This window comes from Mustela nivalis (genome assembly GCF_964662115.1).
Source record: "Mustela nivalis genome assembly, chromosome: 20".
Taxonomy (NCBI): domain Eukaryota; kingdom Metazoa; phylum Chordata; class Mammalia; order Carnivora; family Mustelidae; genus Mustela; species Mustela nivalis.
The window spans coordinates 27,397,532-27,411,536 of record NC_139039.1 but is presented as its reverse complement, the minus strand read 5'-3'; the positions used below and the strand labels follow the sequence as shown (position 1 = coordinate 27,411,536).

Below are 14,005 nucleotides of genomic sequence, written 5' to 3'. Positions count from 1 at the left end.
TTCTCACAATCTGCTTTGCAGATGCCTCCTCTCTGCTAGATTCTCCTCTCTGCTAGATTTTTTATTTGTATCTTTTGGAGAAGTAGTAGAAAGAGTCAAGAATCTAAAGTCAGAAATAGCTGGGTTTGTGTTCGGGTATCATCACCAACGGACTGTATGACTTTAGGCAAGTTATTCAACCTCCCAGCTTTCATTTCCTTAGTTACAAAATTAGGAAAAGAATACCCCCTTCGGGGCGCCTGGGTGGCTCAGTGGTAAAAGCCTCTGCCTTCAGCTTAGGTCATAATCCCAGGGTCCTGGGATCCAGCCTCACATCGGGCTCTCTGCTCAGCACGGAGCCTGCCTCCTCCTCCTCTCTCTCTCTGCCTCCCTCTCTGCCTACTTGTGATCTGTCAAATAAATAAAAATCTTTAAAAAAAAAATACCCCCTTCATCTGATTCATAGGAGAACTATAGGAGATGATGCTTGTAAAGCCTCTGGCGTGGAAAAATTGTGTAACAGTGCTAGCTACTATTATATGCACATGTGGCAAAATGATAGTAGGCAATATTAACTGATGCATTCTCATCTTCGTCATTCCCACTTGCTTTTACTCTCTTATGCTCCCTATTCCCATACTGCCCATTTGGCTATTAGACATGAGATTTTTGTGTCCCCAAGGAGAATTGTCGCAGCAGAAGAAAGAGGGCATTATGTTCTCAAGTCCTGATGTCTACGGCTGAAGCTGACACAGAAAGAGAGGGCTGATCTGCTTCTTCCCTCCCCTGCCTCCTTGCCACTAGGTCCAAGTCCTCCAAGCTGGAGGAGGGAAGAGACCTAGCAAGGAGAGTAGCAGAATGAGTCACTGGTGTGGGTTTTGCCCATTTTCTACTTGGAACCCTGAAAGAGAAGCTTCCACAATAACACCCCCCCCCCACCAGAGTAACTGTAGAAAGAGCAGACTCACAGACACCCATGTAGCATGTCCCAGTCGCACTCAGGAAACAGCTAACTAACCTTCCTCTGTGGTCTGAGGTGCAGTTGCCTTTGAGGGGTGCAAAACACGCCATCCCCAAATGGGCCTCTTTGGCATAGGATTATTTTGAGTCACATAGGATTATTTCGAGACACAGGAGAAGCTCTGAAAAGAGAGTAGAAGTTACTCTTTTTCAAGAGAAATTTGTATTTACAAAGGAAACTTCCACTTGTAAGGATGTCTCCCTCTATGTACCAAGAAGAGAAGGATGACTCTTTTTAAAAAAAAAAAAATTTTTTTTAATTTCTTTTCAGTGTTCCAGAATTCATTGTTTATGCACCACACTCAGCGCTCCATGAAGGATGACTCTTAATCATAAAAGACTGACTGATGGAGGGAGCACAGACTTAAATCTGTGTAACAACCTTACTCTTGTTTATCTTGTTTTTCCTGATAACCTCCCACATAACCAGCCCACCTCACTCTTCTTTCTTTTTTCTTTAGCTGAAGATGGTAGTTAAGCCAGAGGCTAAGCCATCTCAAGGAGTTATCACCTGCTTTTCCCTGGGTAGCTTCCATTTACACATGAGGTATACATGTTAGTAAACTTCTGTTTTTTGTTTTTTGTTTTTTTTCTTATTTTAATCTGATTTTTATCACAAGGGTCTCAGCCAAGCATTCAGAAGCTTACAGGGAAAATGATCTTTCTTCCCGTACAGGGGCCTCAGGGATTCAAGGGCATTGAGTAGCAGCAGAATAAACCACGAAAGCAGAAGCTCACTGGGAATGCAGATATCTCCACGGATGCCAGAGAGCAGAAGTGATGAGGACAACCTAGCAAAATGATGTAAGTCTCAGCAGGACTGTCACAGGCCCCTGTGACAATGGAGGACCACCTACCTCCAACCATCCAACCTCTTCCTCCCTCCATGACACAATGCTTCGCAAACTCCCAGGCAAGGAGAGAGCCTCCGATTGGCTGAGTTAACACTGACTGGAGCAAGTGTGCCCTAGATTGATGAGTTTTCCACTGCCAAGTAGTACTGAGGTTCAAGTGACTCAATTTATTAACAGAGCGCTGAAGTTAATTTGTAGACCCACAGAATGGAGGCTGTCCCAGTGAACTGAACCTCTGAGCCAGTGTGCATGCACATGGGCATGTGCTCATGCTCACACACATACACACACACAAACACACCCACATCACCATGGCATCCTTCCTTGCTCTGCTTGCCTCTGGGAGTGATCTCTTTCGCCAAGGGCCATGCCACCCTAGACTTTCTCACTATTCTCATACTTGGGATTAAAGACACTTTAAAGCAAACTCCCGTATTTATTAAAGCTTTCTTTCTTTTTTCTTTCTTTCTTTGAGATTTCATTTATCTATCTGAGGAAGAGGGAGGGAGAGAGAATCTGAGAGACTCTGTGCTGAGTGCAGAGCCCCACGTGGGGCTCGACCCATGACTGCAATACCTGAGCAGAAACCAAGAGTCGGGTGCCCCAATTGACTGAGCTACCCAGGCACCCCTGCCGCTTAGTTTTTTTTAACATACACAGTTCTAGGTCAAAGTCATCTAAGAACCAGAAGGTATAGCTTTCTCTTTCACCTAGGTTATTTGCCTTTCTATCTAATCAGCTGCTAATTTGAGCCCCAGGAGAAGTTAATTTTTAAGAGTGCTGCCCATTTCCTGCTTGGCACCCTGAAAGAGAAAACTCCCACAATACCACCCCCATCAGAGTAGCTGTAGGAAGAGCAGACTCATGGACACCCTACCTGTCCCAACAGCATTCAGGAAACAGCCAACTAACCTTCCTCTGTGGTCCCAGGTGCAGCTGACTTTGAGGGGTACAAAATTTCACCGACTCTTCTCACACGTCGTGCTTTGAAAAAATTACTGATACTGATTATTTGTACACTAGAAAATGTCCTCAGTTGAATGTCATCCAGAACATTCTGGTTGACAAGTAGTGATGCAGTTCAGCGGAAGCTGATGTGACTGATGAATTTATCGGGATGGCAAAGGCACGAGGACAATTCAGAGCAAAGCAGCAATTGACCAGGCTTTTTTCTTGAAGGTGGTTTGGCTACTTTTGGTAGGATATTCTGGTGAAAGATAAACTGAGGCATATTACATTTTTAAGAGTTTATTTGAGTAGAAATGGATTTGAATCAGGCAGCAGAAAACCACAAGTGGTTAGGAGCTCCTTGGGGCCTCGGGGCAAGACTTGCATAGAAAAGGCAGAGAAGCAAAGCACGGAAATTGCTTGATTGGGTCTAGCTTGAACAGTTGCCTGATTTGGAAAAGTTGGCTGTTTGTGATTGGTTGGCCTTAGATTTGAATTTCTTAGCCTAGAGGCATCGTTGGCTTAGGTTTGGGTCTACTTTCTGGGCTGCCCCAGCATCAGGGTCACCTCGGTCCAAATACTTACCTTTCAATTACAACTGAAAAATAACCTCTTGTTTGAGCCTCCTGCCTGGCCAGAGCTGAGCTGGAGAGAGCCAAAGGCATTGAGGTAGGTGATCAATTAGGACAAGCCAGAGTGAGAGTAACCATGGAGCCTTTAAATGCTTATTGGGTTGGAGGAGGAAGAGGCAGACTGGGGAAGCACTAGCTCTCCCAGTGTTTTATTTTTCACCCTGGAACAGGGCCAGCACAAACAGGAAGCCCAGACAAAAGGCTCCTGCCAGTTTGTGGAGGGGGTGGAGAGAGCTGGGGAAGAGTAGGAGTGAAAATACTGAATACTGAGTCAGAGTGACTCAGAGCTCAGGGTCCCCCTGCCCCCAACTCTAGAAGGTGCTCTCTGCAGAGGTGCCTGAAAAATGCCTCAACCATGACCCCCCCGCCCAGAGCCCCCTGCATAAGGAGGCCTCCAAATGGTGGTGATAGGGCTAGGAATGCAGGTATTTCTATGCATCACCAGCCAGGAGGGCCCAAGGATCCCTCCAGAGACTCCATGCGTTGCACACAGACACAGTGCATTGGCTTTGCATGAAGTGGGCTATGAGGAGGTGAGCTTCCCCCCATGAGGTCCACTAGGTAAAGCCTCTGTAATTGGCGAATGTGGGGCCTGAGAGATCACGCAAAGTGTTGTGACCTGGAGTCACACTCCTCACCCCTCAGCTTGACTTTCTTATCCACAGCTCAAGTCCTAACTGGATGTCAGTGGGAAGAGATTTGTGACCCGCCCCCACCCAAGGAGTTTTCAAATGTGCCTATTTGAGTAGGCCTTTCTGAGCACCATCTGTATTCTAAACCCTTGTTAGTTCATTTGCTGTTTTTCCATATACTTCCTGAGAATAGATATATGATAAATGTTGCCTGTATTATCTTGACCTTGATGGCTATTTTCCTTTAAAACAGTAACATGAAGTCAGTAATATACTCCTTTTCTGTACATCTATACACTGGTTTGTTAGCAATGAGGACAAATGGCTGGTTTCTTTTCTTCTTTTCTTACGTGTTCCGATGTTGTGATGTTCATTCTCCTCCATACCCACTCACCATGTAAAACCCAGTGAGGAAATCAACATTCTTTCTAGAACTAGTGTACCATATGCACCTCACATGGGTGGTAAAAGCAGTCCCTCAAAAGCTGACCTATTCTGACTTAGCTTGGCCTTGGTTCTCTGCAGCTGGGGGAAGGAGGCTATACCAAGATCAGTCAGTTGACCTGCCCTAGGATCAGCTGGAAGCAACCCCAGTTTTTAAACTATTGAGTCATCCAGGTTTGCTTTGCTTTCTTTTTTTGACAGATAAATAGGTAGAGATTGGGAAGCTAATCAAAGGCTACTTAGGATGGGCGGAAGTTAGACTTCACATGCTCTGGAATTTTCTTTGACTCAGCTTACTTTTGTTGACTTGAAAGGAAGGGAAATAGCCTCTTATCAGGTGTTCCCTGTTTTTTTCAACAACCACTAACTCCACAAGGGAGTCTTTTATCTTTATAGTCCTAGTATCTAGCACGGTGCCTGGCAAAGAAATTATAAATACTCAATAAATATTTGTTGAATAAAAATGTTAAATTCCCCAGGGACTGTCTGCAAATTCAAGACTGAACCTGCTAATGTGGCTGCCATAGTCAGGCAGGCAGGCAGGATCTCTCTCAAGGTAGCTCAGCATCATGGTTTAGTGGGTAGACCCTACAACTAGACTCCTGGGTTCAAAATCTTGGCTATGCTCCTTAGTTCTTTGTGCCTTTGGTCAAGTTACTTTAGTTTCCTGCTCTGTAAATTGGGGCTGTCTTGTAAGGTTGATAAGAGCACTACATGAGTTAATATTTAAAACCACTTAGAAGAGTGAGGGCATAAAGTTGAGAGCTGTATGTGTTGACAAGTAAATAAAGTAGTTTTCCCAGTTCTATTGACATATTCAATGGCAGCAAATTCATGGATATCTAAATAACCTATCATGGTTCTACTGTGCTTTAATTTATCAGACAACTTCTCTGTCGTTATCTTTTTTGTTGTTCTGTTTTTTTGTTTTGTTTTGTTTTGTTTTTAGAGAGAAAGAGAGAGCATGTATACACATGCCTGGAAGTTGGGGGTTGGGGAGAGAGGGAGAGAGAGAATCCCAAGCAGGCTCCATGCCCAGCACAGAGCTCAATGTGGGGCTCCATCCCATGACCCTGAGATCATGACCTGAGTAGAAATCAAGAGTCACACTTAACCAACTGAGCCACCAAGGAACTCCTCTGTCATTATCTTTGAACAAATTCTCCTATCACTCCTACTGGTAGGGAGATATTATGACCCCCATGTTAGAGAAGGAGAAACTGTAGTTCAGACTGGGGAAGAAGTAGTTTGTTAGCTCAATAGAACCAGTGCTTAAATACATGAAACCCAACAGAGAAGGTGTGGATGTGGGTGGTGGAGTGGGGATGGGGAATTCTGAACTGAAATGAACTGTGACTATGTTCTGCGAAAAATATTTCTTAGTCATAGTTCCAATATAAGTTTCATATGCTGGAAAAAAAAATGGGTTGCCCACCAACCATAATACCTCCAGAGATAGTGCACATGTCAACTTAACATTTCCTGGAATTTGCTTGACACAATTTGAAATTATGCCACTCTCCAACTAAGGTAGCTCTTTCAATGCAGTGACTTAAAGGGACATGTCCATCAATCAGTTCTTCAGCACAATGTAGATGACCTTAAGGCTCTCACAGATGAACTTTCACAATAAGCTTCCACCAGCGACTTGAGTTTTAAGGAGAAATTTGTAAAGAGACTCTCTAACAAATAATTTAAAAGTTTTAGTGGTTAACTTTAAGGATATGAATGTATTATAGCTTTTTTTCTTAGGCTCTCATTGGATAAACCAAACCACTGTTTTGGTTCAACCGTCTCAACCTTCCAATTCTGCTCTATGCTTGAGGGTGTATGAGGAAATGCAGGATAGGAGAGGGAGAGAGCAGGGATAAGTCAGATCCTAATTGTGTATGATTATATACTAATATTAGAAATTCAAATGAAATTTAAGTGATATTTGACTGGTTCAAACATCAGAAAGAGATATTTAGAAAGTTCATATTCAATTTCTCACATTAAAGATTTCTGAAAAAAATGTTTTCAGAAGGCTAACAAGTCGATCAAGAGGGATAAAGAACTGAAAATAAAATAGAAGGATGGAATATTAATTAATTAAAGTCTTTAAATTTTGTATCAGCCTGGGTTGGGTCAAGGAAGTATTGAATCAGACCACAGCTGATATGCACAAGCCAGGCAAATCTGATTTCTTTTTTTTCCTCACTCCAAAGTCTCAAGTTCATAGCAGGAGACAGGAAGCTATGGGGGGGGGGGGCGGTGGGGGAGCAAGAGATGGGGAAGGCAGGGTGAGAATGCACAGGTGCAGAACAGGCTTTCAGTTCATATACTGCCTCTACCCATCTCCCTAGTGGTAGTCCAACTCATTCTTACAGATTTTTAAATAGTAGAAACTCTCAATAGGCACCACTTACAAATTTTATTTTTCAACCCTTCCATCTGAATTTACACTGACAACAATGGCTCTGGAGGCAAAATGTTCAAAATAGAGACATGGCAGCATTGGCTAAATTGGCTAAATGTAGCCTAAATAGGGAGCTATAATTTCTTGACTGTATGACATTCTGATTAAATATTAGAAACAAACAACAACAACAAATGTGCGTGCGTGTGCGCGCGCGCGCGCACACACACACACACACACTCAGGTTTTGAGCAGAATCAGGTTTTTTTAAACGTTAAAAATGGGAAAGGGTCTTGAAAACCTTGAAGGCCTGGAAATAAATACTATAAATGAACAATAGGATCTGGAAATACTATAAGAAACTTATTTCTTTATAAGATTGTTAGAGACTATTAGATATGGATAGGTTATAGAATATTAAGTTTTGTTTCCTCCCTGGCTTGCCACCATCTTCTGAGCCTCCAAACCCAGATCACCTCTCCCCTCTCCTACCATGGCTTCTTCTGCCGGCTATCCCTCTTCACCAGGCTGCTTCTGCTCTGGCCAGTCATTTTTAGCTAATGAGAATGATCACCGCCTACACTGCCCACAGGTACTGTGATGAGTTCTTAGTCACAGAACTTTCATATGCATCTTGAGAGTAAGAGAGAAAGAGAGATGACAGTCTTAAGTCCAAACCTGAGTTGAAAGAAGAAATAGCAGAACAGGTGTTGGCCAAGATTTTCCTCTCATTCAATTCATGGGTAAGACCAAGGATCATTAAATAGGCCCCCAACAGAGTTTCTCCAACAAAGATCCAGGGATCACCCAAAGTGCCTGTTGAACAGAGATTCCTGGACCCCATTGTCCTTGACCTCTTGAAGCAGGATCTCCAAACATGGAACCCTGGTATTTTCTTTTTCACATGGTGATTGTGAGGCCTGCCAAATTTGAAAGGTTATGAGCTCTCTCTAGGCATGGCCAAAGCACCACTTACTTTTACATACCATGTGAGTACTGTGAGAGTCTTTAGAAACCCTTGACTTTACGCCTGTGGACACTAGGAAACAGGTTGTAATTTGGCCACAATCACTCTACTATTAGTGGCCTACTAAGACTGGGACCCAGATATCTTCCTTCCTAATAGCCATATATGATTTACATCTGTGATTTATTATTTCCCCCTGCATCTAAGAAACGGACTGATTGAGATCCTCCCACAGCAAAATTCACTTTTTTCTCTTGCTCAAGATTAACTGATAAGTTGGATAGATTGGAAAAGAAATGAAGACTTAAATTGGAATCTTTTATTTTAATCTATGGAAAGTTCTGGCAAATCACTAACAATGATGAAATAGTAACAGTGTACGTGGAGTATCTTTGGTCACAAGATTTCTGTTAAAAGACAATTCTGGGCCATTTCTAGTCACTGCCATGTCTCACTGCTGAAGTCTCATCATGGAAGGACACTTTTAAGAGTACAGATTTATTTCAGGTAGCAAGTAGAACTTTATTGGACTAGAGTAAGAGTAGCCCTTCTCAAATGCTACATCAAAGATTCAGATCTGATACCAGTTTCAACATGTATAGGTTTCTCCCCCACACCATCAAGCAATTCTTGGACACTCTCATGGTGTCTTCCAATGCAGCTTGATTCTGACACTATCTACCTGGAGAGAGTGTCCTACGGCACAGGGTAAGGGCTCAGTCCTGAAAGATAGCCACTGTCTCCCCATGCCAATTGTGGGTTCGGATTGTCACCTGTGCTTCTGATGACAGTCTATGAATCAGAGGTTCCAATGATTCCCTTATGGGTGCCTTTGGTGGGATACCCTTCTAATGGGTTCCATTAATTAGCTAGGGTGCCTCACAGAACCCAGACAAGCATTTTATTTACCAGATTACCAATTTATTATAAGAGGATATAACTCAGAAAGAGACACAAGAGAGGCATAGGACAAGGTATGGGGAAGGGGTGCAAAGCTTCTGTACTCTCTGGGTGCACCATTCTCCCCATGTCTCCATGTGTCCATCAACCTGGAAACTGTCTGAACCCATTTCTTGTGAGTTTTTATGGAGGCTTTATTACATAGGCGTAATTGATTAAGTCATTGGCCACTGGTGACTGAACTCAACCTGCAGCTCCCTTCTCCTCCCCAGGGGTCAGACCAAGGACAGGGAGGATGAAAATTCCAAGCTTCTTATCACATGGCTCCTCTGGCAACCAGCCCCCATGCTTAGGTTACCTGGCTTTCCAAAAGTTATCTCATTGTCATTATAAAAGTCACCTTTATCGCTCTTATCATTTAGGAAATCCCAAGGTTTTTAGGAGCTCTGTGTCCTATTTCTTATTATAAATCACAGTATCACATGGACCATTTCAACGTGCAGGAAGTTTGATCCTGGCCAACTGAGAAAAGTGAAGATAGTAGAACGTGTGCATATGTGTGTGTATAATGAGCATACCACCTTTTCTTGGGAAAGTATTGGTCCTTTAATCTGAGATTGTGTCCTTCTTTATTTGGAGGGGGAGGTAGAAAATGAGAAGTTGGGGGGAGTTAAAACATCTTTTTTTAAAAACAAATAATGGTGATAATAGGTTGTGTTCTAGAGAACGTTCTTACTTGGCAAGAACAAAAGTTGGATATCTTTAATTCCATAAAATCCAAGGTTGTAAACACAACTAGATTATGTAACATTACCTTATTACCATGTTCTCTCATATTGACTCTCATTTCAGCAAATCAGTGCTCACGTGCCTGGGGACACACCTGACGTTCTCACCTCTTAGTTCCATGACCTCATTTCCAAAATTCTGGGTTAAGCAACTTCATCCTTCTACTCAGTCATATCTTTTTCAGGATCAGATTTGCCCCACCTTCCACTCACTCTCTGACCATAATGTCTCATCATTTCATCCAAGTTTATCAGGACCGTCAGGCTCTGGACCACTGTTCTTACTCCCTGCATTTGTCACCCTTCTGTTTTCACTCCCCTCTCCGGCCAGCTTAGATTCCATGGTTCATCCATTCAGTAAATCATTTTTCAGCGTCCTGAAGTCCTCTGTATTCTTCTTCTTCTTTTTTTTTTTTTTTCATATAAATGTGGGCAAAGGCCCAACGTTGGATAAAGCCAACACACACCAATACCCAAACAACTGAGTGTAACCAAGTAAAATCACACCACGGGGCAGGCTGGTGCCGCTGTGACCTGATTCATAATCACTGGTGCCAAGGGGACCCTCGGCACTGCCCAGCGACTTACCGAGCTTCTCTGGTCAACTCACTCTCCTGCTCTTGACAACGATTGTTGCAAACTTTCCTTGATGCCTTGATCACCTCCCTAACTCCGAGCAGAGACCTTGTCTTCTACTTTGTAGAACATAGAGGCTGTTATAAAGGAACTTCCTGCCACAAAAACTATACACCTGGCTTCATTAGCACCCAGCTTCACACTTTCCCCGTTAAAAAAAAGTCTTTCCTCTTCCCCGCAATTATGCTCCGATTTACCCTCACTCATTTACTGCTCTGACTACTCCTTCTCTCTCTCCCTGTCCTTCAAAGCCAATTTCTCAAGTTTCTTATACTTGTTATTTGCTTCTTTGCTTTCCACTAATGAATCAGTCCACTCAAAGCTGGATTCCGTCTCTGTATTTGCAGGGTCCCCTTTGTCGGGATCACCTATAAAACCTGCCCTCACAAAGCCAATGCATATTTAAAATCTTCCTTTTCTCTGAATTCTCAGTGGCTTGTCACATTTCCTCTGGAAAGTTTCTTCCCACAGCTTTCTCAGCCCATACGGTTTTCCCGTCTTTGACTTGAATGGTCCTTTTCCTCCTTTCCTTGTTCAAAGGTTGGAGCTTCCTCTTCTGGTGTGCATTCCCCCCCAGTGCCATCTCTAGGCAAAGCAACTACAAGGCCACTCTTGATCTCCTTAACCCCCCCACCCCCCCATCCTTCCCCCACCCACCCACCTCTCTTGTTGACTCTCCTCCAGCCACAGTGACCCTCTGAATGCTCTCCTTCAACCTTCCAGGCAGAAATGGGTTTTGGGAAATTCTTTGGTAAAATCAGAGAATTAGCACTCAACACTCAGGACCCAAGCATGGGTCCCTCCCAGGGAGGGCTGTCGGGTCCCCAGGCTTATATTTAAGTCACATAAAACCAAAGCATAAGGAGCAGATTAGACAAGGACTCTTCCAGCCCAGACAGGCTCCTTAATAGCTTTTTGTACCAAACTTAAATTTGGCAAAAACGTTTTCTTGAAAGGGAGATGCTTGCCTTTCCTGAAGATGCCTAAACACCTCAGTTCTTCAGGTCTTTTCATTATTATTTTTTTTAAAGATTTTATTTATTTATTTGACAGACAGAGATCACAAGTAGGCAGAGAGGCAGGCAGAGAGAGAGGAGGAAGCAGGCTTCCTGTTGAGCAGAGAACCTGATTCGGGGCTCTATCCCAGGACCCTGAGATCATGACCTGAGCCAAAGGCAGAGGCTTTACCCCACTGAGCCACCCAGGCGCCCCATCTTTTCATTATTTAAAAAAAAAAATTTAATTCCAGGATCACTAACATAGAGTGTTGCATTAGTTTCAGGCGTATAGTATAGTGATTCAGCAAGTGTAGGCATTACCCAGTGCTCACCGTTAAGTGTACTCTAATCCCCTTCACCCATTTCTCTCACACCCCACCCAGCTCCCCGCTGTTAACCTCCAGTCTGTTGTGCAGTTAAGAGTCTGTTTTTTGGTTTGTCTTCCCCCACTTCTGTTCCTTTGTTTTGTTTCTTACATTTCACATTTGAGTGAAGTCATATGGTACTTGTTAGGTCTTTCATTATCAGGGTGGTAAAAGGTAGAGATTCTGGGCATGAAAATTGTCTTGTGAATATTTCTTGGCCTGTTTACCATGTGATAATTAATGATAATCATATTGTAAAGGATAATTATAATCATATTGCAAAGGATAAGGATGGAACAAGTAGAAAAATCAACCAAGAAACTAATACTTGTTTGTTCCGTCAACAACAAAATCCCGAGAATGATCTTGGGCTCAAGTTCTAATATTAATATGTTATGATGTCTCAATTAATACCTCATGGCTGAGACAAAGAAGTTAGTGAGCTAAACAAAATCATCTAATGTGGCTTTGGAAATGTATGGTGCCTTCTTCACCCCTCCCCTCTGTACTCCTAATGTACAATCCGTGTTCTCATAATTGAGAAAGTTTTGTGCCCCTCTCACCTCCCCTTGATTAAATTCCATTTTTGAAGGCTTGAAAGGTACAATAAAAAGGAGTCATTTATATCAGTGGGTTTTAATATGGAGCTGGGAGGCCATTAAGGTGGGCCTTATGCACACTCCTCCCGGGGTGGAAACATGGACTTTTACACTGGGCCAAACAGCCGATATTCCCAGGACTTTGCATGAACACCTGCAGTCTGGTATAGGAATGAACTTTTGCTCAGTGATTGCCTTCACAAGCAATTATGGTTAGCCAAGATTGGTTTTCTGTTGCCAACATCAACCAAATTCTTTGCCAACATAGACATGCATTCCCTTTTCTCTTTAATAAACCCTGACTTCTGTTTCCTAGTGGGTCAAAATTTGGGTTGCTACCTTAACGTGTACTCCCAAATTGCAATTCTGAGACCCAAAATAAATGTGTTTGTTTGATTCAGTTCTGCTTCTTCTCTCAGTTGACACAGGTAATACACTGACATGGTTCCAGAAAGTTGAAGTCTTATAGGAAAGTGAACACATGTGAAATCTCACTTCCATCCCTGACCCCATCCACCATTTACATTTTTATTAGTTTCTTCTTCTTCTTTTAAACCCTCCTGGTGTTTCTTTATGAAAATGCATTCTTTTTTTTTTTTTTGAAAGATTTTATTTATTTATTTGACAGAGATCACAAGTAGGCAGAGAGGCAGGCAGGGGAGGGGTGGGAAGCAGGCTCCCTGCTGAGTAGAGAGCCCGATGTGGGGCTCTATCCCAGGACCCTGAGATCATGACCCGAGCCGAAAGCAAAGGTTTAACCCACTGAGCCACCCAGGCGCCCCAGCAAATGCATTCTCAACTCTGTCCTCCCTTTTTACACAAAATAGAGCATATTACCTATGTGTTCTGTTTCACCCATTTCTACTTAATCATACATAGGGGAGATCTTCACCTATTGGTTAAGCAGACTCCTCCCCACTTTTTACAGCAAATCATGTTCCATTATGTGGACGTATCACAGTCTATTTAACCTGCCTTCTTTATAGATGGGTTGCTGTCTTTTTTTTTAAACCATGAAAACAATGTTGTGATGAGTAATTGTACCTAAAATTTTGTGCATGGACAGATGTATGGGTAGCTTGAATTTCAAAAAAAGTAGATTGAAATGAAGAACATAAAATTTGGTTAAGTATTGCCAGATTCTCCTCCACAGGGAATTACACCATTTTGCAAACCAACCAGTGGGAGGAGGTATCTCCTTGTGTTGCCCACAGAATGGTATCTAACTTCAGGGCTTCTGTCGATCTGACAGAGGACAGATGACACCTTACTTTAATTTGCTTTTTCTCTTATTACGATGGAAATTAAGCACTTTACCTGAGTGTTAGGGACATTTGGTCTTTCCTTTTCTGTGAACTGTGTCCATGCCTTTGGTCCATTTTTCTACTGAATCGCTGGCTTTTTCCTTTTAATATCTCAAACTTCTTTAGATAGTAGTGAGATTAGAATGGACTCATTTTCTCAACCCATTATAGAACTATAGCTTTAAAGAGTCTTTAAAACGTTATTCATGCCACCCTCTATTCCCTGAAAACAGGAATCCCCTATTCCCAGTTCGGACCATTTAATTTAGTTTTCTGACTTAAAAACTATTCCATGTTCATTATAGAAACACTGGAAGGAATTTAAAACTTCACGTTTGCACTTTGTTATACTCCTTTTCTAAGTACGTTATTTAAGGGAACACTTTCCCAGGGTGGCCACTAGGGACATTGTGGTTTGACATACATGTCTCCCAAGTTCTTTTTCCCCTTCTATTAGCCCCACTGAAAATGCATGTGGTGGAAAATGCCCTTTATGCTGTTACTATTCTGCAAAGCAAGGAAACAAGCAAAAACATGGTCA

The 14,005-nt window shown here is 42.6% G+C and overlaps 2 long non-coding RNA genes across 3 annotated transcripts in view; both read left to right on the top strand.

Moving 5' to 3' along the window:
• Positions 1–14,005, top strand: part of LOC309855458 — a 265,355-nt gene that overhangs the window by 130,226 nt on the left and 121,124 nt on the right. The gene's annotated exons all lie outside the window — the stretch shown is intronic.
• LOC309855454 overlaps positions 1–14,005 on the top strand; it is a 54,670-nt gene that overhangs the window by 28,038 nt on the left and 12,627 nt on the right. For both annotated transcript variants that reach the window (XR_014306809.1, XR_014306810.1), the window contains exon 2: positions 1,676–1,803. This is a non-coding gene — a long non-coding RNA (uncharacterized lncRNA). The remainder of the gene's footprint in view (positions 1–1,675; positions 1,804–14,005) is intronic.